At 50.0% G+C, this 27,665-nt stretch overlaps 1 protein-coding gene across 2 annotated transcripts in view; it reads right to left on the bottom strand.

Moving 5' to 3' along the window:
- RUNDC3B (RUN domain containing 3B) overlaps positions 1-27,665 on the bottom strand; it is a 289,933-nt gene that overhangs the window by 238,575 nt on the left and 23,693 nt on the right. The window lies entirely within an intron of this gene.

Raw genomic sequence — 27,665 nt, 5'->3', positions numbered from 1 at the left:
AGAAAACTGTGAGGCTGCTCGCCGACCACCACCTCTCCCGGCGAGCGGCCCCACGCTGCTCCAGATCTCTCCGCCGACGGTCCGGTGCCAGGCCCCGCCCCCCTGGCGGCACGGGACCTGGCGCCAGACGCTGCACCGACCCGCCTGGTGAGATTCCTCCCGGGCCCGCGCTCCCCACCTGCTAAATTGGAAACTGGGAGCCGGCCCGGAGGGGCCCGTGAGGGACTCTCAATGCGGCGCCGACGCTGAGGGGTTAACTCAGGGCTCAGCCGCGCTGGGGCGCGAGCCCTCCGTGGCCTCGGCTCTCTCCTCTCTACTGCCTGTGTCCCGCGCCTCCCCACCGCTGAGGCATTGCGGCCATGCACTGTCCCTGGGCTTCGTCCCGCTGCTGCTTCCGTCACCCGGCTCCCAGCAGCAGCCGGGCTCCGTCCTCTTCCTCTGCCCGGCGCTGCAGCTGATAGAACGGGCGCCGCTTCCTCCGCTCCCGCAGCCTGCGCCGGACCCGCTCCCACGTGCTCCGGGCCAGGGGCCCCTGCATCCAGTAAGCTCACCAGCCAGTCTAAGCCCCGCTCCTCCACCGCTGCCCGGATCCTCTCCATGACGCCGTCCATACCGGTAAATCGTCTTCTGGGCTCTTCCAGACGCTCCTCTTCGGGCTCTTCGGTGCTTCCAGCCGTCTTCACTCTTCTTTACTCACGATTTCTTCTCTCTACTTCCTCGCTGTCTCCGTCTTCTTCTCTTCTGCTCCTTCTTCCTTCTGCTGCCGACTGAAACTCCTCCTCCTGCTTTTCCCGCACTTTCTAACTGCTCCCCCCTCCCTATTCTCACCCCCCCCCACACCTCTGCACTACTGTTAACCCCTAGCCTCCCCGTTAACCCTGTCATGTGCTGCCTACATATATACGCCTGCGGCTAATATTCCGGCGCTTCTATCCATTGCCCTACTTCTATCTGATGTATAAGGCCCCTTTTAAGGCCCAGGTAGACAGGACGAATATCGGGCAAACGATGCCCGACACTCATCCCCGCACATACTCGCTGCTGTGCTGTTGCACAGGATCTAGTATTGCTGGCTCCATCGTTTATGCTGCATAAACGATGGGCGATGAGCTGAACGCTGATCGTTCGGTGTAATTAGCAGTTGTACTGAACAGCCGCTATGCTAAGTCAATAGAGAGGATCGAGGGAGAGCAAGGAGAGAAATCTCCTGCAGCCCCCCCGCCGCCCCCTGCTGGCCACGGGAGTGAGTATGTGCAGGGACGAGGGTCGGCCTTCGTTTGCCCAACATTCATCCCGTCTACATGGTCCTTTAGACTTGTCTATGATTTTTGCAGCATTATTGCTTTACAGTGGATCTAAACTGTAGAAAACTTTAGAAACGTACATTCGTTTTATAACCAGTCAGTATGAATAGAGGCAATAATAATATACGGTATATAAGGGCAAGGACAGAACATAATACCGCCATGTCCATTTACTTTGTAGAAGCTCTCTACCCGGCGCACTCGGCAGCCATTCATCTCCAGATGAGCCGCACTTGTGACCGCCGACACTGAAACATCTGAGGCGAATGTTCAGAGAGAGAATTAATTCTATCATTGTGATACTAAAAAACGCCGTCTCTACGGCCTTCACTCTCCAGCCGCAGACATCCCGGAGTGATGGGCTCGGCAGACACAATGCGATATGATTCACTGAGCTCAAGTTACTCGAAGCGAAGCTGGAAGCAAACAGAGTCCAAATTCGAACACCCAATGAATGCTGATGCGTGATCTGCGCCTATTTCATAGTTGCTTAAAGCGCCTGCCAGCCCTCTCTGTAATAAATGCATTAATATTACGTTACAGTGAGATCCTGATCCACCAGAAACAATAGTGCCCGCACCCATACAAGCCGACGCTGCCAACAGCTGCTAATAAGCAAAAGTGGCAGTAGAGTGCCCCTCAAACAATACTGCCAGCCACATACCACACATATGCCTCGGTCACATCAGCACCAGCATTTGGCTTTTCATTTACCTGCTCTGTCGTGGGAAGAGGAAAATGGAATGTCTTATCTTATCTATTATGGGATGAAACAGCGCCATTTATTTTAATGGGATGAAACAGCGCCATTTATTTTAATGGGGTAAATTTGGGAAATGTCTCCCGTTTTCCTGGACATAATACACTGCACTACTTTATCCAGCATTTAGGGTCACCTCTGTATTGGAGGTGCTAGGACAACTCTTTCCATATGACCTGTTAGGGGATATCATTCAGGGAAGCCTCCTCTATTGTTTCCCCTTTAGTCCCTTTGTAGATTTAGACCCTGGATGTCCAGGCAACAAGATCCATACACAGTAGACCCCGTCTGTCTTTGACTGCTGACACCAACCCACAACAGCCACAAGACGTGTGACTGCTGATTATAGATGTTAGCCCTTTAAATGCCCCAATCATAGTTTAGGGGTCCCAAACACCCTGAGCCCCCCCTTGTTGTCATGGCAGCCTAGTACGTTTTGAAGGCCTGCAGGAGTGCCAGGACTGATTGTCAAAATGTGATAGGAATAATCAAACAAATGCAAGATGAGGTCCCCATTGGGGGCTAAAAAAAATATTCATTATTAGAAGAATAAAAGACAATAAAACCTTAAGCCCCACCCCCTTCGCATATTTTGAAGGGAAAAAAACCTATTTGTTATCACAGTATCAGTAAAAATCCGATCTATTTTAATAATTATATAATATGTATAAAATATCATTTATCCTGTACAGCGAACATCTGGTCACACCGTAAATGTAATAAAAGGCGATCAAAAGTCATAGGAACTCCAAAATAGAAACTATAAGATGAGCCGACGCACAACTATCGACTGAAAAATAAGGAAGTCATGGCTGTCGGAGATGGCAGCAGTAACGTTTAGTATTTTTTCCTGACATTTTCAGCCCAGCAGTAATGAAGCTGCAAACATTTGGTGTCGGTGTAACCGAACTGACCTGCAGAATTGGGTTATAAAGTTGTCATTTTTGTTGCCAATTGTGAAAACAAGAAAACCAAATTTTAGAAGTTTTCCAGAACATTATAGAACACATTAAATAGTGCCACTTATAAAATACAACTCATATACCATAAAGCCCTCAGACAGCCGCGTTGATGGAAAAATGGATTTTTGAAAGTTGGAAGGAGAAACCAGAAGAGGAAAAAAAAAGGGTCACGTCATTTTGTGGTTACGGTTGGGTGAAACCTAGCATCTGGCTTCCCCTTTTCTTGTTCTGTCATGGGAGCAGGAAAACAGAAGGCTTTATCCATCCTACTACAGAATCCAACAGCGCCATTGATTGTAATGGAGTGAATGCGGCTTCTGTCCTGCCCTCCAGCATCGTCCTGGACATTATACGCTGCGCTATCCTATGCAGCATTCAGAGCTGCTTCTGCATTGCAGCTGTTGGAGCAACCACTTTCCATGTGCCCTACTATGGGACATTATTAGTAAATACTGAGGCAGAAGCCAAGGGTTAATAGTCTCTTCTCTTCGTACCCTGGAGAGTGTACTTGGCCCCTCTTGTTTTCGGGGCTCCAGGAATACACTTTGTGCAGTTTGCTTCCATTCCAGAACATTGGCCGGCGTTTGCCGATGAGACGGCTGCTGCTGACATCCTATATTTCTCCGCAGGCGCAGTGATTGAATTTTCAGCAGTGCTGCTTCCAGTGTAATCCCCCTCAGCACTGCGGAATATCTCTAGTCGATGGAAAGGTGTGAGGAGCTCTCGGGCGGCTGTCGCCTGCATTATTGTATCATCCTTGGTTTTTTATCTGCTTTCTGTATTGCAAACACAACATGAATCTAGGATGTAAACGAAGGCTTCGCAGCTTCCTGGGAACTGCGATCCCTACTGCTGTGCGGCATCCAGATGTAGCAGAGCCGATGTTTCCATAAGGTGCAATTCAATGGGATACCATATATTGTTGTTTTATATTGGGGAGTGTTCAAATCTTCAAAGACAGAATTTAGGCTGTGACTACACGGTGACTTTGGCCGCAGCAGAGGTCACAAGACCTGTTTTTGTATTTTCCTCCCCACTTTCCAAATGTCATAACTCTTTTACTTATTCATCGCTGTCGGAGGGCTTGTTTTTGCAGGACGAGTTGTTTTTTATCAATGGTTCTATTTAATGTACTACCTACTGTATATAAAGTACTAAAAAACGTAAAAAAAATTTGAAAGTGAAGTGAAATGGCAAAAATATGCATTTCCGCCATCTTTGAGGACGCCTTGTTTCTACAGTGTGCATACACACTGCAGCAATATCACTTCGTTATTCTGTGGGCCAGTACGATTACTGCCATACAAATGTATAACGCTTTTTTTACTGTACTACTCAAATAAAATATCTTTGGAAAACAATTAAATTATTTTCTGCTGCCATCTTTATAACTTTTGTATTTTTCCGCCCACAGAGTTGTGCGAGGGCTCATCTTAATAATTGGGATTTTGTGTATCTTTTCTGACGCCGTTCCCCGTGCGGGGTACATAATGCATTACTTTGATAGATCAGACTTTTATAAATGCAGCAATTTTTTTCATTATAAAATATAGGAAAAGTTTTTTTATTTACCTTTATTTATTTTATTACCTTTTCATTTTTGTAACAATTAATAAAACTTTTTTAAACAAGTACTTGCTATGGTTTGGTTGCTCCTGGCAACGGCAGCCCGGGGGGCTTTCACAAGGCACTGCACGATCTCATTATGGGGGGTCCGTGCAGGACCCCCAAACTCCAATTGGGGCATTTAAATGACACTGTCAGATCTAAGTGCTGCTGCCGGTGGGTGTCAGAGGTGAAAAACAGATGGCACCCACATGACCCGTGGAGGCCAGAATACCTCGCTGTAGCCCACCACCGCTCTTACCACCAATAAAACACCACTCCTTCTTTGGCTAAATTGGCCACAGCAGCCAGTTTATTAACAAACAGTACATAAAATGAACAATGAACGAGCGTGAGTCCTTGGAGTCACAAAGATCTGGTGCAACCATAAGCGGGAAAAACGCAACAACTGCCCCCCACCGGACTACAGGTTCCGGGGCCAACAACGCCGCCCGAAGGCTGGCAACCACTATTGTGACTTATAGCCGGAGGGAGCTTACTGCCGCCCCCTCACCAGCCACGTCACCTGCACCAGATCACATCAAAATTTAACACGGAGGGATTCCCCCCACACAATTTCCACCGACTCCAAGGACCCCCCACCCGCCAAGCTGCCATGACAAACGGTATAATCCCCCAATTCCACCCCCAAACCCTCGGGCGGGCGGGACTCTCACGTATTCCTTGAAAAGGTGCCGCTGCCACTCCCCCTTTCCTTAAATACTCCCCCACCCCTTTCTTTATCCACCAATCCCCCACTGCTATCCCCCTAAATCTAGAAAATTCTCCTTAACACTAACAAAATTAACCCCATATTCCCCGAATAATTCTAACTCCGGCTATCTCCCCCCTCGTGTCATGGCAGGCTTCCATTTTAGGTGGGGGCCTCGCCTTCCCCCCCATTCCAGCCCTATCCTTTATATGGAGCATCGGCTGCCAATCCCCCTCCATACAAACTCTGCACACCCGGGACGTAACTCTACAGTGCTTTAAGGGGTTAATTCATATATGCTATGTGTAATACGAGAGATATGCCTAGTTTAGGAGAGTGTAATATATGTATATGGTCCTTATAGAAGGAGTGTAATGTGCAGATTCCATACCATAACATGTAGATACAGGGATGACGTCAGCACTAACTTGTTCGCTCTCTTGGGGCTGTTTAGACAGACAGATGCATCGTTAGCTCGTTCTAACGAGAATCATTCAAAATGTTCAGTCCCTGAATAAGCAAATAAGAGGGACTGAACAAGCGCTGTTTAAACTGAAAGTAAGCGAACAAGTTCACGAGAGAACCCTTTCATGACTGCGTTAATTAAAGGATTTCAGACCTCTGCTGCCATGCGGTGCGCTGACATGTCAGTCATTGTCTTCTGACTACTTAAAACATTAAAAGTAAAAAAAAGTTTTCCCCACAAATTCCTTGAAGTTAACTTCATGTTTGAATGATGCTGCTGAAGTGTATTTTATGTTTTAAGCTTTTTGCTAGAAGGTAAAACTTGTGCCTTTACGTGTGTTTTTTTTGTTCTGTACCAAATAATGTAACAAGCCATACTGTTCAACATCATATAGTATAGCCGGACATAAACCTGTTCAAACGACGCTAGGAGGACATGTAGTGGCCCGAAGGGTATATTTCTGGCCCCTCCATAAATGTCATGTCTTCTATGTGGATGCACTGTGCCTGCTGTTATGTGTATTGCACAGCTGCAGCATGTGAGAGGTTAATGTCTGAAAGTGGCTGGGATATGTCTGGAAAAGTATCAATATCTGTCTTGTCAGGTGATGTCTGTACCCTATAATGTCAGTGATTGGGGTGTGGTGCGAGAGTCAATGATCTTCAACGGTAGTGAGAGGAGTGAGAGTGCCGGCCACACGGGGATACCTTTAACCCTCATGTGGTGAAGAGAATGGAGGCCAAGGAGAGGTACCCAGATGTCCCCATCCCAGGAACCTTCATTTAAGAGTGAGAGCTGAGTGGAGACACGAGTCCACCGTGCAGTGATCCAAGTGCTGAACCAAGTGAGTGTCTGTGGAGTGATCCTACCCCCATCCTTCTCCGGAGTGTCCCCTTCCAGGAGCGGTACCTTACAGATAACGTGGACTGTAGGACCGGTGGCATCCTGTGTCTCCTCTCTGACCTCACAGTCTATGGTCCCGCCTGCACTGGTGTATTAAGCTGTATGCTGTCAAGCTTACAGTAAAGCTTTTGCATTCCCTGTCCTTCCCAGAGACTAAGGGATTTAAGTTAACTGTGTGTGTGGACTCTCTTCATTTAACCGCCGGGTACAAGTACGGTGAGAAGGGACGTTGGCGTCACGCGTGACAAGTCTACAGTCTACCACACTTATACAGGTAACCGCTGTCCCAGCGCTGCCTGGAAGGGGCCTAGTGGTACTTGGGCCGAGGTTGTATGCATCCCTCCAGGGTGGAGTCTAGTAAGACCACCGTGACAAGTACCAGCTCCACCCTCCCAGCTCCTCAGTGTGGGCCTCGTGTCTGGGTGGCCGCTGGGACGCTGCAGACACTATTTTGCCGTATATTTGCTCCCTAGGAGCTTTTGGGATATTAAGCTGTCATCTTTGTGCCTTTTTATGGTATATAAGGCCTCTTTCACACGGGCGAGGTTTTTGTGTCGGGTTGTGGCATGCTACAAAACATCACATGTGTGAAGTAACCGATAGGAAAGCACGGGCTTCACATACATGCGATTTGTAGCAAGGTGACAAAATTGCGCAACTTTGTTGCCCGTGTGCAGGAGGCCTAAAAATAAATGTCAGATTTGTGGCCCAAAAGTGATGTCAACCAATTCTCAAGGGATATGTCTGTGGTGGGAATAACCCTTTACTGAAACAAGACCTTATGGCAGAAAATGCATGCGTAGATCTGGATGAGGACTATGAAGCAGGTGAGTGCTCATGTCTCCCAATTTCTGGAATTTGGGGTCTGTTTTGCCGTCTCAGGAGGCAAGAGATGTGCCGCACTAGGAATGAAGTTAAAAAACAAAACAAAGAACCAACCTATATTCACCCCTTTCACTCCTCCGCTCTACCAGTCCGTGCTGCTATGACGGTTTCATTGCCCACTTCTGGGCAGCGGAATCAGCTGATGTCTGCAACCAGTCACTGCCACAAGTCATATGCTCAGGCCATTTTTTGGCCACAGTGATCATGTGATCCTGCTACTGAAAAGGGAGAAGTAGGGCAAGGACTGGAGCGGGGAGTGACAGAGCTGATATAAGCTTTTTGTTTTAGCCTTAGTGCATAGAAGAGGTCATATGGGGCACTATTTCTGATGGGCATATGTGGGGGCACTATTACAACGCAGATGCATGTGGGGGCACTATTACTATCACTGCTAGAGCAACCCTAAGAGCATAATACTGTTAGTGGGGTCACTGAGGGGTACTATTACTATGAGGGGGTCAATGAGAGGCACTGTTTCTGTGAGGGAGTCACTAAGAGACACTATTATTGTGAGGGCACTGATAGGTACTATTACTGTCAGGGGACACAAAGGCCTTGGCTTAGTGAAAAAAGGCGAGTGCTGAAACAATTCTCTCTTTTTCGGTTGTTCACAGGTTGGGAGGTATGTAATGCTGGAACATAATACTAATGCCCAAGATTACAGCAGAACTCCATAGCTGCAGTGACAAGGCTTCTTTGGTGCCGCTTCTTACATTTTTGCAGTTTAGTAATTTTTCGAGCATGAGTATAATGATGGTGGGTACAACTGGGCTCTTACCTCATTATGTGGATAAAAGGACTTCTAGTACTCTCGGCTGGTTACATTAAATTACTGGAAATCCAGTCTCAGCATATGTGAGATGTATCGCAAGTAACCCGTCTGGGATCCATCACTTCTTTACAGCATTTCTACTGAGATTCTTTCATGATCAGGCTGCTATCCTGTATATATACTGTATACAGGGATGATACATAATTTGTTCTATATGTTTTTTTTTCCATTAATTAAAAAAAAAAAATCACAACTTTATTTTCACTGGTCTCTTTATATGTTCTCTTAAACTAGGACTTTTGTACATTGTCTTCAGGGCTATTGTAGGAGGTCACTATAGGCAGGCATGCAGGGTGAAGGTACCTTTACACAGGATGACTAATAAGGGTGAGTTCAAACAATAGTTGTTCACTATTAACATGGTGATGAGTGATACCTCGTTAGTTGTTTCATTTCAGCTTACCAAAAGAAATTATCAGGACTCGGGGTCCGGGAAACTGGAGGTCCCTGAAAATACCCGCAACCCTTGTCCCTACCTACTTGCCCCCCTGGGCTAAGCCCCAGGGTGACAAGTGGACGACGGTCCCTACGCTCACTAGGGAAGAGGAACACTGGGACTAACAAACAGACAGACACTGAAACAAACAACAGCAAGGAGAGTCAGACAGTTCGGGTCAGCAACGAGAGGGTACGCGGTACAAGAGGGTCAGGCAAAGGCAACGTCAGGTCCAAAAACAGGGAGTCAAAAGTCAGGAGTCACAACAAGAAGTACGCTGGTGTAGCAGGAAGACCAAACTAACACTGGCACTGGTCTGCAGACACAAGCAGGTTTAAATGCTGTCAGAACTCCCACCCCAGCAGCTGATTGGGGTGGGGAGTCTGACAGCAGCTGAGTGCACCCAGCAGCACTGGGGAATCCGACCCAGCCCTGGGGAAACCTGACCCAGCCCTGGGGGAGGCAGAAGGCAGAGAAGGAGACACAAGCAGGGTAGCCATGGTACCGAGGATGCCTCGTGGGGTAACACCCACCGCGTCCCTAGCAACCCAGCGGTGAGTAGGAGCCCGGCGGCCAGGGGAGGTGACGAGGACTGGGGCTCCCCTGCAGCCCATGTGACAGGACCAGCAGTGAAGGCACGAGGGAGCCACAAGAATGATAACTTTGTCAAGTCCTACAGGTTCGTGTGGTCGAAACGTTGTCTGTTTTTTACTGGGCTTAATAAAAATCGTTTGTTTGAAGAATATCCCTGAGTGCTGCTCCACATCTACTTTGGTTGATTACGTTGGACTAATCCAGGATCCAGGATTGGATTAGAAGTGTGCACTGGTGATCCGTGAGTTTCCCCCCTCTTGCAACTGAGGTATGGTGTGTGCTGTGGTCATCCGTATTTTTACTCGTATCACATCATGTATCCTAACTCGAGGTGGTATAACAGGGTACTAGAATCTCCATGCCCACCCGTATAACATCTTGTATCCAAGCTAGAGGCGGTACAACAGGGTACTAGAGCCCCTACGCCACTCGTATCTCATCTTATATCCAAGCTAGAGGTGGTCCAACAGGGCACTAAAGCCTCCATGCCTGCCCATATCATATCTTGTATCCAAGCTAGAGGCGGTACAACAGGGTACTAGAGCTTTCATGCCTGCCTGTATCACATCTTATAGCCAAGCTAGAAGTGGTACAACAGGTTACTAGAGCCTCCATTCACGCCTGTATCACATCATGTATCCAAGCTAGAGGCGGTACAACAGGGTACTAGAGCCTCCATGCCCCCCGTATCACATCATGCAACATAGTAACATAGTTTGTAAGGCCGAATGAAGACATTGTCCATCTAGTGCAGCCTGTCTATCCTCCTGTGTTGATCCAGAGGAAGGCAAAAAGCCTCAAGAGCAGAAGCTAATTAGCCCTTTTGGGGAAAAAATTCCTTCCCAGCTCCCTAATGGCAATCAGACTGTTCCCTGGATCAACCCCTAATAGTTCCCACCTGCCTGTATACCCGGAATAACAATTAACCTAAGATTTATATCCTGTAATATCCTTCCTCTCCAGGAAGACATCAAGTCCCCTTTTAAACTCCTCTATGGATTTTGCCATCACCACATCCTCAGGCAGAGAGTTCCACAGTCTCACTGCTCTTACCGTAAAGAGCCCTTTTCTGTATTGGTGATGAAACCTGCTTTCCTCTAGACGTAGCGGATGCCCTCTTGTACGTAGTCCTGGCTATAAACAGATCCTGGCAGAGATCCTTGTATTGTCCCCTCATGTATTTATACATAGTTATTAGAGATGAGTGAACATACTCGTCCGAGCTTGATACTCGTTCGAGTATTAGCGTGTTCGGGATGCTCGTTACTCGTAACGAGCACCACGCAATGTTCGGGTTACTTTCACTTTAATCTCTGAGACGTTAGCGCGCTTTTCTGGCCAATTGAAAGACAGGGAAGGCATTACAACTTCCACCTGCGACGTTCAAGCCCTATACCACCCCCCTGCAGTGAGTGGCTGGGGAGATCAGGTGTCACCCGAGTATAAAAATCGGCCCCTCCCACGGCTCGCCACAGATGCGTTGTGAGATAGCTGAGGGACAGTGCTGTTGGTGCCGGAGCTGCTATAGGGAGAGTGTTAGGAGTTAGTGTAGGCTTCAAGAACCCCAATGGTCCTTCTTAGGGCCACATCTAACCGTGTGCACTACTGTGGAGGCTGCTTTTTGCAGTGTTGCACATTTTTTTTTTGGTATATCGGCCATGCAGAGCATTGCGCCCTGCAGTAATACTCCAGGGACAGAATTGTGTAGGCAGGGACAGAAGACATATATTATAGATTGAATATACGCAGTGGTCCTTTTGAAAAAAATCTTGAAAAAAAATCTATTTGGCCTGCCTGTCACTGTGCTCAGTGTTCTGGGTCCGTGTCTGCTGGGGGTAGTAGTTCTCCAAATTCATACGCAGCCAGCTAAGTGTTACAGCAGGCTTGCGCCAAATTATTTTCTGGCGTTCCGTAACCGAACTCAGCCTCCAACCACAGGCCAATAAGCGGCACGTTTAATTACAGCGTTGTGTTTCTGCATTCCTGGTAATACAGCATGCTGAGGGGTAGGGGTAGGCCTAGAGGACGTGGGCGCGGCCGAGGACGCGGAGGCCCTAGTCCGGGTGTGGGCACAATCCGAGCTCCTGATCCAGGTGTATCGCAGCCGACTGCTGCGGGATTAGTAGAGAGGCACGTTTCTGGCGTCCCCACATTCATAGCACATTTAATGGGTCCACACGGTAGACCTTTATTAGAAAATGAGCAGTGTGAGCAGGTCCTGTCGTGGATGGCAGAAAGTGCTTCCAGCAACCTATCGTCCACCCAGAGTTCTGCGCCATCCACTGCTGCTCCTCCTTCCTCCCAGCCTCCTCAGTCCATGAAAATGAGACATTCTGAGGAGCAGGCAGACTCCCAGGAACTGTTCTCGGGCCCCTGCTCAGATTGGGCAGCAGTGGTTCCTCTCCCACCAGAGGAGTTTTTCGTGACTGATGCCCAACCATTGGAAAGTTCCCGGGGTCCGGGGTATGAGGCTGGGGACTTCCGGCAACTGTCTCAAGACCTTTCAGTGGGTGAGGAGGCCGATGACGATGAGACACAGTTGTCTATCAGTGAGGTAGTAGTAAGGGCATTAAGTCCGAAAGAGGAGCGCACCGAGGATTCTGAGGAAGAGCAGCAGGACAATTAGGTGACTGACCCCACCTGGTTTGCTACGCCTACTGAGGACAGGTCTTCAGAGGGGGAGGCAAGGGCAGCAGCAGGGCAGGTTGCAAGAGGCAGTGCGGTGGCCAGGGGTAGAGGCAGGGCCAGACCGAATAATCCACCAACTGTTTCCCAAAGCGCCCCCTCGCGCCATGCCACCCTGCAGAGGCCGAGGTGCTCAAAGCTGTGGCAGTTTTTCACTGAGAGTGCAGACGACTGACGAACAATGGTGTGCAACCTTTGTCGCACCAAGATCAGCCGGGGAGCCACCACCACCAGCCTCACCACCACCAGCATGTGCAGACATATGATGGCCAAGCACCCCACAAGGTTCACCGCCTCCGGTTTGCACCGCTGCCTCTCCCCCTGTGCCCCAACCTGCCACTGAGATCCAACCCCGCTCTGAGGACACAGGCACTACCGTCTCCTGGCCTGCACCCAAACCCTCACCTCCGCTGTCCTCGGCCCCATCCAGCAATGTCTGTCAGCGCAGCATCCAGCCGTCGCTAGCGCAAGTGTTTGAGCGCAAGCGCAAGTACGCCACCACGCACCCGCACGCTCAAGCGTTAATCGTGCACGTAGCCAAATTTATCAGCCTGGAGATGCTGCCGTATAGGGTTGTGGAAACGGAGTCCTTCAAAAGTATGAAGGCGGCGGCCCCGCGCTACTCGGTTCCCAGTCGCCACTACTTTTCCCGATGTGCCGTCCCAGCCCTGCACGACCACGTCTCCCGCAACATTGTACGCGCCCTCACCAACGCGGTTACTGCCAAGGTCCACTTAACAACGGACACGTGGACAAGCACAGGCGGGCAGGGCCACTATATCTCCCTGACGGCACATTGGGTGAATTTAGTGGAGGCTGGGACAGAGTCAGAGCCTGGGACCGCTCACGTCCTACCCACCCCCAGAATTGCGGGCCCCAGCTCGGTGGTGGTATCTGCGGGGGTGTATGCTTCCTCCACTAAACCACCCTCCTCCTCCTTCAACGCAACCTCTGTCTCGCAATCAAGATCTGTCAGCAGCAGCAGCGCGTCGCCAGCAGTCGGTGTCGCGCGGCGTGGCAGCACAGCGGTGGGCAAGCGTCAGCAGGCCGTGCTGAAACTACTCAGCTTAGGAGAGAAGAGGCACACGGCCCACGAACTGCTGCAGGGTCTGACAGAGCAGACCGACCGCTGGCTTGCGCCGCTGAGCCTCCAACCGGGAATGGTCGTGTGTGACAACGGCCGTAACCTGGTGGCGGCTCTGCAGCTCGGCAGCCTCACGCACGTGCCATGCCTGGCCCACGTCTTTAATTTGGTGGTTCAGCGCTTTCTGAAAAGCTACCCACGCTTGTCAGACCTGCTCGGAAAGGTGCGCCGGCTCCCACACGGACGCTGCCACCCTGCACACCCTGCAACATCGGTTTAATCTGCCAGTGCACCGACTGCTGTGCGACGTGCCCACACGGTGGAACTCTACGCTCCACATGTTGGCCAGGCTCTATGAGCAGCGTAGAGCTATAGTGGAATACCAACTCCAACATGGGCGGCGCAGTGGGAGTCAGCCTCCTCAATTATTTTCAGAAGAGTGGGCCTGGTTGGCAGACATCTGCCAGGTCCTTGGAAACTTTGAGGAGTCTACCCAGGTGGTGAGCGGCGATGCTGCAATCATTAGCGTCACCATTCCTCTGCTATGCCTCTTGAGAAGTTTCCTGCAAAGCATAAAGGCAGACGCTTTGCACTCGGAAACAGAGCCGGGGGAAGACAGTATGTCGCTGGATAGTCAGAGCACCCTCCTGTCTAAATCACAACGCGGTGAGGAGGAGGAGGAGGAGGAGGAGGAGGAGGAAGATGAGGAGGAGGGGGAAGGCACAGCTTGGCCCACTGGTGAGGGTACACATGCTGCTGGCCTGTCATCCTTTCAGAGTGTATGGCCTGAGGAGGAGGAGGATCCTGAAAGTGATCTTCCTAGTGAGGACAGCCATGTGTTGCGTACAGGTACCCTGGCACACATGGCTGACTTCATGTTAGGATGCCTTTCTCGTGACCCTCGTGTTACATGCATTCTGGCCACTACGGATTACTGGGTGTACACACTGCTCGACCCACGGTATAAGGAGAACCTTTCCACTCTCATACCCGAAGAGGAAAGGGGTTCGAGAGTGTTGCTATACCAGAGGACCCTGGCGGACAAACTGATGGTAAAATTCCCATACGACAGCGCTAGTGGCCGAAGGCGCAGTTCCGAGGGCCAGGTAGCAGGGGAGGCGCAGAGATCAGGCAGCATGTACAGCACAGGCAGGGGAACACTCTTTAAGGCCCTTGACAGCTTTATGGCTCCCCAGCAAGACTGTGTCACCGCTCCCCAGTCACGGCTGAGTCGGCGGGAGCACTGTAAAAGGATGGTGAGGGAGTACGTAGCGGATCGCACGACCATCCTTGGTGACGCCTCTGCCCCCTACAAGTACTGGGTGTTGAAGCTGGACACGTGGCCTGAACTCGCGCTGTATGCCCTGGAGGTGCTTGCTTGTCCTGCGGCTAGCGTCCTGTCAGAGAGGGTGTTTAGTGCGGCTGGGGGAATCATCACAGATAAGCGTACCCGCCTGTCAACCGACAGTGCCGACAGGCTAACACTCATCAAGATGAACAAAGCCTGGATTTCCCCAGACTTCTCTTCTCCACCAGCGGACAGCAGCGATACGTAAGCAATACGTAGGCTGCACCCGCGGATGGAAGCATCGTTTTCTCTCACCATCCAAAACGGGGACATTTCTGCTTCATCAATCTGTGTATAATATTCCTCCTCCTCCTCCTGCTCCTCCTCCTGAAACCTCACATAATCACGCCGAACGGGCAATTTTTCTTAGGCCCACAAGGCTCAGTCATATAATTTTTCTAAACAATTTTTAGACGTTTCAATGCTCATTAAAGCGTTGAAACTTTCACCTCAACCAATTTTTATTTTAACTGGGCTGCCTCCAGGCCTAGTTACCAATTAAGCCACATTAACCAAAGCGATTAATGGGTTTCACCTGCCCTCTTGGTTGGCCATGGCCAATTTTTTGGATGTACATTAGTACTGTTGGTACACCAATTTTTGTGGGCCCTCGCCTACAGTGTAATCAAATTAATTTTTTGCCCACCTGCATTACAGCTGACGTTACATCAGCTGTGTTGGGCAATGCAAAGGGATATTTTTATGTACCGCCGGTGGCTTCCTGGCACCCACCCATGCTGTGGGTCCACAGGGAGTTGTTAATGCATCTGCTTCCACTTCTAAAGAACCCCAGTCTGACTGGGGCATGCAGTGTGGGCCGAAGCCCACCTGCATTTCATCTGACGTTAGCTCTGCTGTCCAGGGCACTGCAATGGGATACATTTATGTACAGCGGGTGGGTTCCAGGGAGCCACCCATGCTGTGGGTGCACACTGAATTGCCATTGCGGAGTTGTACATGCCTGTGACTATTTATAAAAAACCGCGGTCTGACTGGGGCATGCAGACACCTTGACAGAATGAATAGTGTGTGGCACATAGGTTCCCCATTGCTATGCCCACGTGTGCAGCTCCAGATGGAGGTGGCACAGGATTGGATTTCTCATTGCTTCTGTACAGCATTGTGGACTATCGCCCCGCCCCTTTTAAAGAGGGTTGCTGCCTTGCCGTGCCAACCCTCTGCAGTGTGTGTCTGTGGTTCCTCTGGCAGACGCACTTATAAATAGACATGAGTGTGGTGTGGCATGAGGGCAGCTGAAGGCTGCGCAGGGACACTTTGGTGTGCGCTGTGGACACTGGGTCGTGCGGGGGGGAGGGGGGGGTGTTGGGCAGCATGTAACCCAGGAGAAGTGGCAGCGGAGTGTCATGCAGGCAGTGATTGTGCTTTGTTGTAGGTAGTGTGGTGCTTAGCTAAGGTATCCATTGCTAATGAGGGCTTTTCAGAAGTAAAAGTTGTTGGGGGGGGGGGCCCACTCTTGCCGCTATTGTGGCTTAATAGTGGGACCTGGGAACTTGAGATGCAGCCCAACATGTAGCCCCTCGCCTGCCCTATCCGTTGCTGTGTCGTTTCCATCACTTTCTTGAATTGCCCAGATTTTCACAAATGAAAACCTTAGCGAGCATCGGCGATATACAAAAATGCTTGAGTCGCCCATTGACTTCAATGGGGTTCGTTATTTGAAACGAACCCTCGAGCATCGCGAAAAGTTCGTCTCGAGTAACGAGCACCCGAGCATTTTGGTGCTCGCTTATCTCTAATAGTTATTTAGTCGCCCCTTAGCCGTCTTTTTTCCAGGGTGAATAATCCCTGTTTTGGTGCCTCTCTGGGTATTCCAGTCCCTTCATTCCATGTATTAGTTTAGTCGCTCTTCTTTGAACCCCCTCCAGCACTGTAACATCTTTCCTGAGCCCCAGTGACCAGAATTGTACGCAGTATTCCATGTGAGGCCTGACAAGTGCCTTATATAATGGAAGGATAAAGTTCTCGTCCTTCGCCCCTATACCTCTTTTAATGCATCCCAAGACTTTATTTGCCTTTGCAGCAGCTGACTGGCATTGGTTACTCCAGTTTAGTCTACTATCCACTAGTACCCCCAGGTCTTTTCCCTCGCTGTACCCCATTTAGTGTATATAGGTAACATCCGTTTTTGCTGCCCATGTGCATCATCTTACATTTGTCCACATTGAACTTCATTTGCCATTCCCCCCCCCCAAGCCCCCAGCTAATCTAGGTCCGTTTGTAGCCGTACATTGTCCTCCGTTGCGTTAATTATATTGTATAATTTTGTGCCATCTGCAAATATTGATATTTTCCTGTGCAGCCCCTCTATCAGGTCGTTGATAAATATATTGAACAGAATGGGGCCTAATACTGAACCCTGTGGCCCCCACTAGCGACGGTGGCCCAATCAGAGTACAAACCATTTATTACCACCCTCTGCTTTCTATCTTTGAGCCAATTCTTTACCCAATTACACACATTTTCACCCAATCCGAGCCAACCCAATGTCTCATTTTGTATATTAGCCTATTATGTGGCACGGTGTCAAATGCTTTAGAGAAGTCCAGATATACAAGATCAATAGAATTTCCCAGGTCCAGCCTAGAGCTTACTTCATCATAGAAACTGATCAGATTTGTCTGACATGAGCGACCCTTCATGAATCCATGCTGGTGAGGAGTTATTCCCTTGTTCTCCTTGAGGTACTCATCGATGGCGTCTCTCAGAATCCCCTCGAAAATTTTTCCCGTTACTGAAGTGAGACTTACTGGCCTGTAGTTACCAGGCTCACTTTTGGTCCCCTTTTTGTAAATTGGAACCACGTTGGCAATGCACCAATCCAATGGTACAACACCGGTCTTGATAGTGTCTAGAAATATTAGATATAGCGGCCTAGCTATGTCATCACTTAGTTCCCTTAGTATCCTTGGGTGTATTCCATTTGGGCCTGGCGATTTATCGATTTTAATCTTCTTTAACCTGTTCTACACTTCCTCCTGCGTTTGGTATGAGATATTTTGTGAGGGGTTCATTTTATTCCCCTGCATCTCGTGGGGAATTTCCTTTTTGTTTGAGAATACGTTTGAAAAGAAACTATTTAATAGATTTGCCTTCCCTCCATCAACTTCAATGATTTCCCCTGCATTATTTGTTAAAGGGCCAGTGCTCTCGGTGCAAATCCTTTTGCTGTTAATATAGCTGAAAAATAGTTTTGGATTGTTTTTGCTCTCTTTGGCGATCAGTCTTTGTGCCTCCTCCTTAGCAGTTTTGATCTTTTCTTTGCATATTTTGTTTTTTTCCCTGTATGATTTTAGCGCTTCTTCGCTACCTTCTTGCTTTAGTAGTTTGAACGCTTTCTTTTTTTTGTTTATTGCCCCTCTTACAGTCTTGTCGAGCCACATTGGTTTCCTTTTACTTGAAGTTCTTTTATGTTTAAAGGGAATGAACTGCTCACATGAGGTGATTAGGATCCTTTTAAACTCCTCCCATTTGTCCTCTGTACTGATATTTTTGAGGATTTTGTCCCATTTAAAGGGGTTGTCCCGCGCCGAAACGTTTTTTTTTTTTCAATAGCCCCCCCGTTCGGCGCGAGACAAACCCGATGCATGTGTTGAAAAAAAAAACGGATAGTACTTACCCGAATCCCCACGCTCCGGTGACTTCTTACCTACCTTGCGAAGATGGCCGCCGGGATCTTCACCCTCGGTGGACCGCAGGTCTTCTGTGCGGTCCAGCACGAGCAGCCCCATTCAACACGGAGAAGACCGGACTGCGCAAGCGCGTCTAATCGGGCAATTAGACGCTGAAAATTAGACGGCACCATGGAGACGGGGACGCTAGCAACGGAGCAGGTAAGTGAATAACTTCTGTATGGCTCATAATTAATGCACAATGTACATTACAAAGTGCATTAATATGGCCATACAGAAGTGTATACCCCAACTTTGTTTCGCGGGACAACCCCTTTAATGTTACCGATAGTAGTTCTAAGCTCATCAAATTTTGCTTTACCAAAGTTTAGTTTGTTTTTGCTCCCTGATAAGGCTTATAATTGAATGACAGCTGAAAGTTGATTATATTGTGGTCACTGTTCCCGAACTGCCCCTCAACCTGTACCCCCGTTATTCGGTCCAGTTTGTTAGTTAGTACTAAGTCTAGAATGGCTCTCTCTCTCTCGTTGGTTCCTGCACAAGTTGGATAAGGTAGTTATCTTTAATTGTTCTCAAGAACTTATCACCCCTATGAGATTTGCAGGTTTCGTTCTTCCATGTTATATCTGGATAATTAAAGTCCCCCATGATAACTACTTCATTGCCATTTGACACCTCTTCTATCTGCCTTAATAGTAAGTTTTCAGTTTCTTCTGCTACTTTTGGTGGTCTATAGAAAACCCCTACCAAGATTTTGTTATTTTTTTCCTCCCTGTATTTCTACCCACAGAGATTCCACCTGTTCTTCTCCTACTCCTATATCCTCCCGTAGTCTCGGATTTAAGTACGTTTTAACATACAGACATAACCCTCCCCCTTTCTGGTTCCTTCGGTCTCTATCCAAGCTAGAGGCAGTACAACAGGGTACTAGAGCCTACATGCCCACCCGTATCACATCTTGTATCCAAGCTAGAGATGGTACAACAGGGTACTAGAGCCTCCATGCCTGCCTGTATCACATCTTGTATCCAAGCTAGAGGCGGTACAACAGGGTACTGGAGCCTCCATGCCCACCCGTATCACATCTTGTATCCAAGCTAGAGGTGGTACAACAGGGTACTAGAGCCTCCCTTGAAGTGTTATGTTTTCCACAATAAATGATCCTTTGGCTCGGATTCTGTAATCATTCCTGGGGAGAGACTGTTTTTGACAAGTATATTTTTGAAAACAAAGATGACTGCAGATTGTTCCAACAGGAAATGTCAGAAAATAGATGCAGAAGGGAGAACGACACTGAATTGTAGCAGCAGTGATTATACAGCTGCGCTCTGGTTTGGAGCCACCTCATACATTATTATTAGAGAACAGAGTTAAAGCCTGCTGTAAGGCCTCATGCACACTGGTGGATTTTCTGCCCATGTTATGTCTGTATTTTTTATGGGCAGCACACGACACCATTGATCAGCATTGGCGTATTCAGACATGCGTTTTTTTACACACATAAAAAAAAATTGCAGAAAGTCCTATTTTGATCCGTATCACTAACCGAAATCACCTGAGATCTAATAAAAATGCAGACAATATTCATTGTGCTGTTTACACGTTACCAAACTACTAACTCAACTGGGTGTGTTCCAGTGAAAGAAGACCCGTCGACCTGAGGCCTGCTCTCTCCACCCCAGGGATATACAGTGACTCCACCAGCAGAATAGTGAGTGCAGCTCTGGAGTATAATACAGAATGTAACTTAGGATCAGTACAGGATAAGTAATGTATGTACACAGTGACTCCACCAGCAGAATAGTGAGTGCAGCTCTGGAGTATAATACAGAATGTAACTTAGGATCAGTACAAGATAAGTAATGTATGTACACAGTGACTCCACCAGCAGAATAGTGAGTGCAGCTCTGGAGTATAATACAGAATGTAACTTAGGATCAGTACAAGATAAGTAATGTATGTACACAGTGACTCCACCAGCAGAATAGTGAGTGCAGCTCTGGAGTATAATACAGGATGTACCTCAGGATCAGTACAGGATAAGTAATATATGTACACAGTGATTCCACCAGCAGAATAGTGAGTGCAGCTCTGGGGTATAATACAGGATGTAATGCAGGATCAGTATAGGATAAGTAATGTATGTACACAGTGACCCCACCAGCAGAATAGTGAGTGCAGCTCTGGGGTATAATACAGGATGTAACTCAGGGTCAGTACAGGATAAGTAATATATGTACACAGTGACTCCACCAGCAGAATAGTGAGTGCAGCTCTGGAGTATAAAACAGGATGTAACTCAGGATCAGTACAGGATAAGTGATGTATGTACACAGTGACTCCACCAGCAGAATAGTGAGTGCAGCTCTGGAGTATAATACTGGATGTAACTCAGGATCAGTACAGGATAAGTAATATATGTACGCAGTGACTCCACCAGCAGAATAGTGAGTGCAGCTCTGGAGTATAATACTGGATGTAACTCAGGATCAGTACAGGATAAGTAATATATGTACGCAGTGACTCCACCAGCAGAATAGTGAGTGCAGCTCTGGAGTATAATACAAGATGTAATTCAGGATCAGTACAGGATAAGTAATGCATGTACACAGTGACTCCACCAGCAGAATAGTGAGTGCAGCTCTGGAGTATAATACTGGATGTAACTCAGGATCAGTACAGGATAAGTAATATATGTACACAGTGACTCCACCAGCAGAATAGTGAGTGCAGCTCTGGAGTATAATACTGGATGTAACTCAGGATCAGTACAGGATAAGTAATATATGTACGCAGTGACTCCACCAGCAGAATAGTGAGTGCAGCTCTGGAGTATAATACAAGATGTAATTCAGGATCAGTACAGGATAAGTAATGCATGTACACAGTGACTCCACCAGCAGAATAGTGAGTGCATCTCTGGAGTAAGGTTGTGTGTCTGAGAGCTCTGCTGGTTCCAGGGTGTGGTCTGCTTCTAGGGTGGAGACCTTGCTGAGAGCCCAGGAACAAGTGCACGTTTCTGGGCTACATTTGCCATGGAGTGCCGTGCTTCCCCCCTCCGGCTTCGGTCGGGAGGGGGGAGGAATGAACCCCAGGAGGGGAGAGGATCCAGTCGGGGTCCACGCAGCGTCACCCAGACTCCCCGGGAGAATGTGGATTATAGGAAAACCCGAAGCCAAACTAAAGCCAAGGTGAGTGCTGCAAAGGCACCTACAAGTGTCAGCTGGGGAGAGCGCAGCAAAGGTGAATCTGTTACTGCTATGGCATCTCGGATAGCTGCCAACATAAAAGACTATAAGGAGGTTGGTAGGCAGCTGCAGAAGTATCGCAGGGAACTGCAGACTGCCCTGAGCGATCTAGACAAAGCCCCACAGGGAAGAAAAAAGATCGCTGCAGCAGAAAAAGTTAAAGCCTGCAAGGAGGCTGTGGACTTCTACAAGGAGGAGAGATATAGAATACTCCAAGCCAGCGGCCCATTTAAAGAGAAGCTCCTAAATGATGAGCGATTTGCTGGAATGGCGCACGTGAGCAGCGACAGCAGCTCAGACGAGTCGGAGGATCCACAGGAGGGGATGCGATATGCTCTGGGGAGCAGCCGTCCCTACAGCAGGGGGGAACTGCAGGGAGCAGCATTCCTGCTGAGCAGGTTAGCCTGCCCCCCACATCGGAGGAGTCCAGTGCTGAGGACGCGGACGACGACAGCGACAGCAGCAGCGGTGAGGGGGCCCTCATCATGCAGCAAATCATGCTGCAGGAGTCCCCAGAAAGAATGCACAATATGTACTTTGGTGACGACATGCCTGAAACATCGGCAAGCAAAAAGAAACAGAAAAAAAAGATGAAGACCACCGTGCAGGAGAGGTTTGTGTACGTCACCAAGCACTCCGGTCCGGCTGCAAAGTCAGATCGGGGTGCTAGCCCTGGTATACCCCTAGTCCCGGGCTCTGCAGTGGGTCCGGTGCAGGGGACTGGGGAAGAGAGGGTTAATGCGGCCCAAAACTCCATTTCTGCTTGTGCCAGTAGTGGGAATGGAGGCAATAAGGAGGCAGAGAAGGTCCGTGGGAAAGATGGAATGAGGGGTCGCGGCCAATCCGGAGGTGCTGGTGCTGATGGTTGCCCTCCAGTGGGAGGGGGGGGCAGTCCGGCATCAGGTTCCACCAGTGGCGGCTTGGCTGTCCCTCCTGTGTCCCTAAAACGCCTGTCAGGTGTAGAGGGGGCGCAGTGGGTAGTGGCCAAGTCTGCCGATCCTCCCACCCATCATGATGGTAACGTCATAACAAATAAGCAGGTAAAAAGAACTGCAAGTCCCAGAATGGCCGGGAAAATGGACGGAGCTAGAGCTGCAGGAACAGCTCCTACAGAGCATAATGTTGGACTTAAGGCTAACTCTTTCAGTGCTGGTCTCCAGCCTCATCCAGCTGGAAAGTGTAACATTAAGAAAAAAGGTGAAGCAGGTCCTGGTCCAACAAAAGGAAAATGTATGAAAGATGTGAATGGGACAACCGTTAGTGCTACCGCTGCCCCTGCTCCCGCTTCCGCTCCCGCAGAGGCTTTGGGAGCTCAGGATGCCCCCAATCCCCCGGGAGGTATGACATCGGCTGTACAGGAGGGTGGGGCTTCGGGTAGTAGTCAGGGGGTGGGTCAGGATCCAGTCGCCCCTCCAGCGGCGACAACATCTGGTAGAAGTTATGCCAGTGTCGCCGCTGGAGGGAGGGGGGATGCGTCCTCCTCGTCTTTGGGCTCTGGGGACGGCGTTTTGCAACAGCGCCTCCTGGAGGCCTTGAGGAGGGGGGAGAGCTCAATGAATGTAGGGGGCAGAGTTGTGGATTTGTCTCTCTGGGTGGAGAGACATGGTCTTGGTGCCTTCCGAGAACAAAGGGGGGGGACCGTCTGGTCCCTGCCGACAACCGGGCAGGACATTGGCCGTAGGAATGTGGCTCGTCTTCAGTGGAGAGGCAATGACGCGTGCCCATCCAGGAGTAAGGTGGTGGAGCTTCTGCTGAAGATGGGTTTCAGGGCAAATGACATCTATGCCCTGATCCATCCTTATGGCACGTCTGAGTTCGACATCAGCTTTGCTCGCCCGGAGGGCCTGGAGCTCTTCTGGGGGAATTATGAGCTGATGAAGGACGAGCCCGGCTGGCGCGGTTTCGCTGCACAAGTGGTAACCCGCCAGACTGGAGTCAAGAGAGTGACCGTTTTGACTCGTAACGAGTCCCTCTCTTGTTACGACATCATGACTTGGATAAGTCGGTATGGAGAGGTGGTGGATATGCCCAATAAGAACCGGGACGAACACGGCATCTGGTCCGGAGCCTGGACGTTTATGGTGAAACTTAAGCGTTCAGGGAATTCGGTGGCCCACATACCATCCGCGGCCTTCCTTGGCAGGGATCGTATCTTGGCCTTCTACCAGGGGCAGCCGAAGCTCTGTCACAAGTGCGGCGACCCCACACATTTGAGTGCAGCCTGTAATGTCATCAAGTGCGCTCTGTGTGGCGAGGTAGGTCATCTTGCGGCATCTTGTACAGAGATTAGGTGTCACCTGTGTGGTGACCTCGGTCACCCATTCAGTCGCTGTCCGCGCTATTTCGCCAATGCGGTCATGGCCCCAGCGGAGGAGAGCCGTGAGGTTGCTTCTGCAGGGGAGGGGACCAGCAGAGGCGAGGGAGCCCAGGAGCCAAGGAAGAACAAACATGCTGGGGCAGCCAAGCTAAGGCGCCAAGAGAAGCGCGGAAGGGGCAGGGAGCTGGTGGAAACCCAGGTGGCAGGTGGGTCAATGCTGGCCCCTGCTCCGGATGCAAATCATGTGGCTGAGGCTCCAGGGGACAGGGAGCTGGATGAGGAGGTCAGGAGGATCCAAAGGGAGGAGGCTGCCACTTATTCAGATTCTTCCCACTATGAAAGTGTGGGTGAGGGCAAGGATGAGTGGCAAAAGAAAAAGCGCAAGCAGGGCTCCAAGAAAATGAAAAAAAGGGAAGGGAAATCTTCCCCTGCAACGGGCCAGGTGCAGGAAGGCAATCCAAACTCTCCTCTTGTTGGGCTCTCCAACAGGTACCAAGCTCTCTCGTCCTCGGAGGAGGCAGAGGTGGCCAGGACAAGCGTGGGGCCTACAGGGGGTGCTGAGCCTTCCTCTTGTGGGGGTTTGGTGACCTCCAGGGGGAGGGCTGGCCCAGAGCCCAGTGGCAAGGAGGACGAGGTTGAGGAGCCCCTTGCCATGGACCTTTCAGTGTCCAAGAAACGTGGCAAGGGGTCATCCTCAGACCCTGATGAGAAGGGGGGTGGGAAGAAGAAAGCCATCTAACTCGATCACCAATGATGGCGGCACCCACTCCGTTGACGCTGGCATCCATTAATGTTGCCAGCATTAAATCTGATATGGCTAGATTTGCGGCCTTTGATTTTCTCGGCCGCGTTGAAGCCGACATTTTGTTTTTGCAAGAGACCAGGCTGCCAAATTTGGCAGCTGTGCATAAGGCAAGGAGGGAATGGAGGTCTGGTCCATCTTACTGGTCTCTTGCGGCCGAGCCATATAGCGGAGTGGCGGTACTTTTTACTGCAGCGGTTGAATGCCGACGGGTTATCGAGTTAGAAATAGGGAGGTGCCTGATCCTGGATGTTCTCATGAAGGGACAAGAGCTTCGGCTAATCAACATCTACGGTCCCCAAACCAAGCGGGACCGCAAGGATCTCTTTATGAGGATCAAGCCGTACCTTTTTACCAGTCGGCAGGTGATCTTTGGGGGTGACTTTAACGCAGTCACGAGGACCCGTGACAGGGGAGGCTCCTTAGGCAAGCTGACTTATGATAGCGTCGCGCTTAATAGCATAGCTAGCGAAGCTCGCCTGGTGGATGTCCACATCCGGCACACCCCAGGCCACGCGGGTTTCACCTATTATAGAGGCGAGTGCAGGTCTAGAATAGACAGGTTTTATTTGAAGGAGGAAGCCATCTCTTCACCAGTTTCTGTTGTTGAGGTGGAATTCTCCGACCACTGTCTGATTTTGTTTTCCCTGAATGTTGCAGAGACCCCCCGGATGGGTAGAGGCTTATGGAGGCTGAATTCATCACTCCTGGAGGAAGCAGAGATAAGACAGTCCTTTGAGGATTTTCTGCAGAGCCAGGTACCATTACTGGATCTTTGTAGCAGTAAGTCAGAGTGGTGGGAGATGCTCAAGATCAGGGCGGCGAGGTTCTTCCGCCAGCTCTCTAGCCTCAGGAGCCTGAGTAAGTACCGTCTTTACCAGGGCCTGAGGAGGAAACTCGAACATCTCGTCTCGACTGGAGGTAGCCGCGAGGAGATCTCCAGAGTGAAGTCTTTGCTCAAAGGGTGCCAGTATAATAGGCACGCATCTTTGGTTTTTGAGAGGGACTTCGGGAAGTACCACTCACCTGACCCTTACAGAAACTGCAAGATGTCAGTGAATCGTAAAGTTGTCACTGGACTGATCGACGGTACGGGATCTCTGAACAGGTCCAGATCAGGGATTCTGGAAGTCATCAGATCCTTCTACTCGCACCTTTTGAGAAAGAGGGATCTAGATCGAGATGTGATGTCGGCTTTCCTGGCTGAAGCTGTTCCTGAGCCAGGGGATGACATCTCCCTTAATGTTTTGACAGAGGAGATCAACATAGAGGAAGTTAAACTGGCGATTGATGGGCTTGCGCTCAAAAAATCGCCAGGACCGGATGGCTTAACATCTGAGTACTATAAGACCTTTAAGGACCTCTTGAGTCCCCTCTTGACTGAGGTTTTCAATGAGTGTCTTTCCTCGGACACTCTCCCAAAGTCAATGAGGAGGTCGGCTTTGATCCTTCTGTCAAAGGGTAAAGACTCGAGCCGTATTGAGAACTGGCGTCCCATAGCGCTTCTCAATACGGACAGGAAGGTTCTGGCAAAAGTGCTGTTTAATCGGCTGGTCAAGTTTGCACCCCGGCTCCTCTCGGGCGCCCAGCATTGCTCTGTTCCAGGCCGTAGCACCTTTAGTGCTGTTCTAGGTGTCCGGGAGGCAGTGGAGCAGGGTAGGGCTGGTCACTGGGAGGGGTACCTGCTGTCCTTGGATCAGGCCAAAGCGTTTGATCGGGTTAATCACGAGTACCTCTGGTCTGTTCTTCTGAGATATGGCCTGCCAGTGGGGTTTGTCAATTGGCTCAGGACATTGTACGCGGGGGCTGAGACTTTCCCGCTAGTGAACGGTTGGGTCGGCCACCCATTTGAGGTTGGGTCTGGCGTCCGTCAGGGTTGTCCTCTGAGCCCCTTGCTGTACGTGTTTGCCATTGATCCTTTCCTTAGGATGATTGATGGTGGGCCTATGGCGGGGGTCGGGATGGATCGGGCGGTGCCGGAAGCCGCCCTCAGGGTGGCAGCGTACGCTGATGACGTCACCGTCTTTGTGTCCTCGAGGAGGGAGGCAGAGTACGTGATGGCAGAGGTGGATCGCTACTCGGAAGCATCCGGGTCCGGCATCAACTGGGATAAGTGCGAAAGTCTCTGGTTAGGAAGGGGAGATCCTACATTTGGTCTCCCGGACACCCTTCCAGTGCCCCAGGACTCGGCTAAAGTTCTCGGCATCAAATTTGGCCGGGGAGATTACCCCATGCAAAATTGGGTGGTCAGGCTCGATGGTGCCACTCAGAAGGTGGCCCAGTGGAAGGGTTGGTCTTTGACCCTTCGGGAAAGGGTTAACCTGATCAAAACATACCTGCTCCCTTTATTCATCTACCTGGGCAGCGTATGCATTTTGCCAGAACCTCTCTGGACCCGGGTCTACAACCTGTTCTTCCTAATGTTGTGGGGGAACAGGTTGAACCTAATTAGGAGAGATGTCACATATCGCACGAGGAGACTAGGGGGGTTATCTATGGTCAACCCCGTGGTGTTTCTCGTAAACACCTTTGTTAAGATCAATATAGGCAACCTCTGGCAAGAGAGGGCTCCTCCGTGGGTATTCTCCTGTTGGGGATGGCTTCGGCCTTTCTTCCAGGAATGGGAGACAGGAGGGCGAGTGAAGGATCTTCGCACGCCGCACGGGCATCTTCCGGCTTACGCTACCGTGGTTCTGAAGATGATACGTCGGTGGGGTCTGGGGATGTGGGAGATCAGAACTCTGTCGAGGAAACTCCTCGATAAGAGGGTTCTGTTGACCCATTTCCAGAAGCCCCTGGCGCTCAAGGACTGCCCAAGTCGGGACCTGGAGGGAGGGTTACGTTTATTGAATTCTGACAGGATCCCCTTGAAGTTTTGGGACTTGACTTGGCGCTGTTTCCACGGGAGACTGTATGTAAGGGGCAACTTGAAGAGCAGGCCACTGGTGGATAGGGGTTGCCCCCGCCAGGAGTGCAGCAACGTACTGGAAAGCATGGAGCATTTCCTGCTTCAGTGTCCCTTTAATACAGAGGTGTACAAACGGGTGGGAGCCTCCATTGGTTGGCCCAGGT

This window comes from Eleutherodactylus coqui, chromosome 12, assembly GCF_035609145.1.
Source record: "Eleutherodactylus coqui strain aEleCoq1 chromosome 12, aEleCoq1.hap1, whole genome shotgun sequence".
Taxonomy (NCBI): domain Eukaryota; kingdom Metazoa; phylum Chordata; class Amphibia; order Anura; family Eleutherodactylidae; genus Eleutherodactylus; species Eleutherodactylus coqui.
Note: the sequence above shows the minus strand (reverse complement) of the source record. Positions and strands in the feature narration are given on the sequence as shown.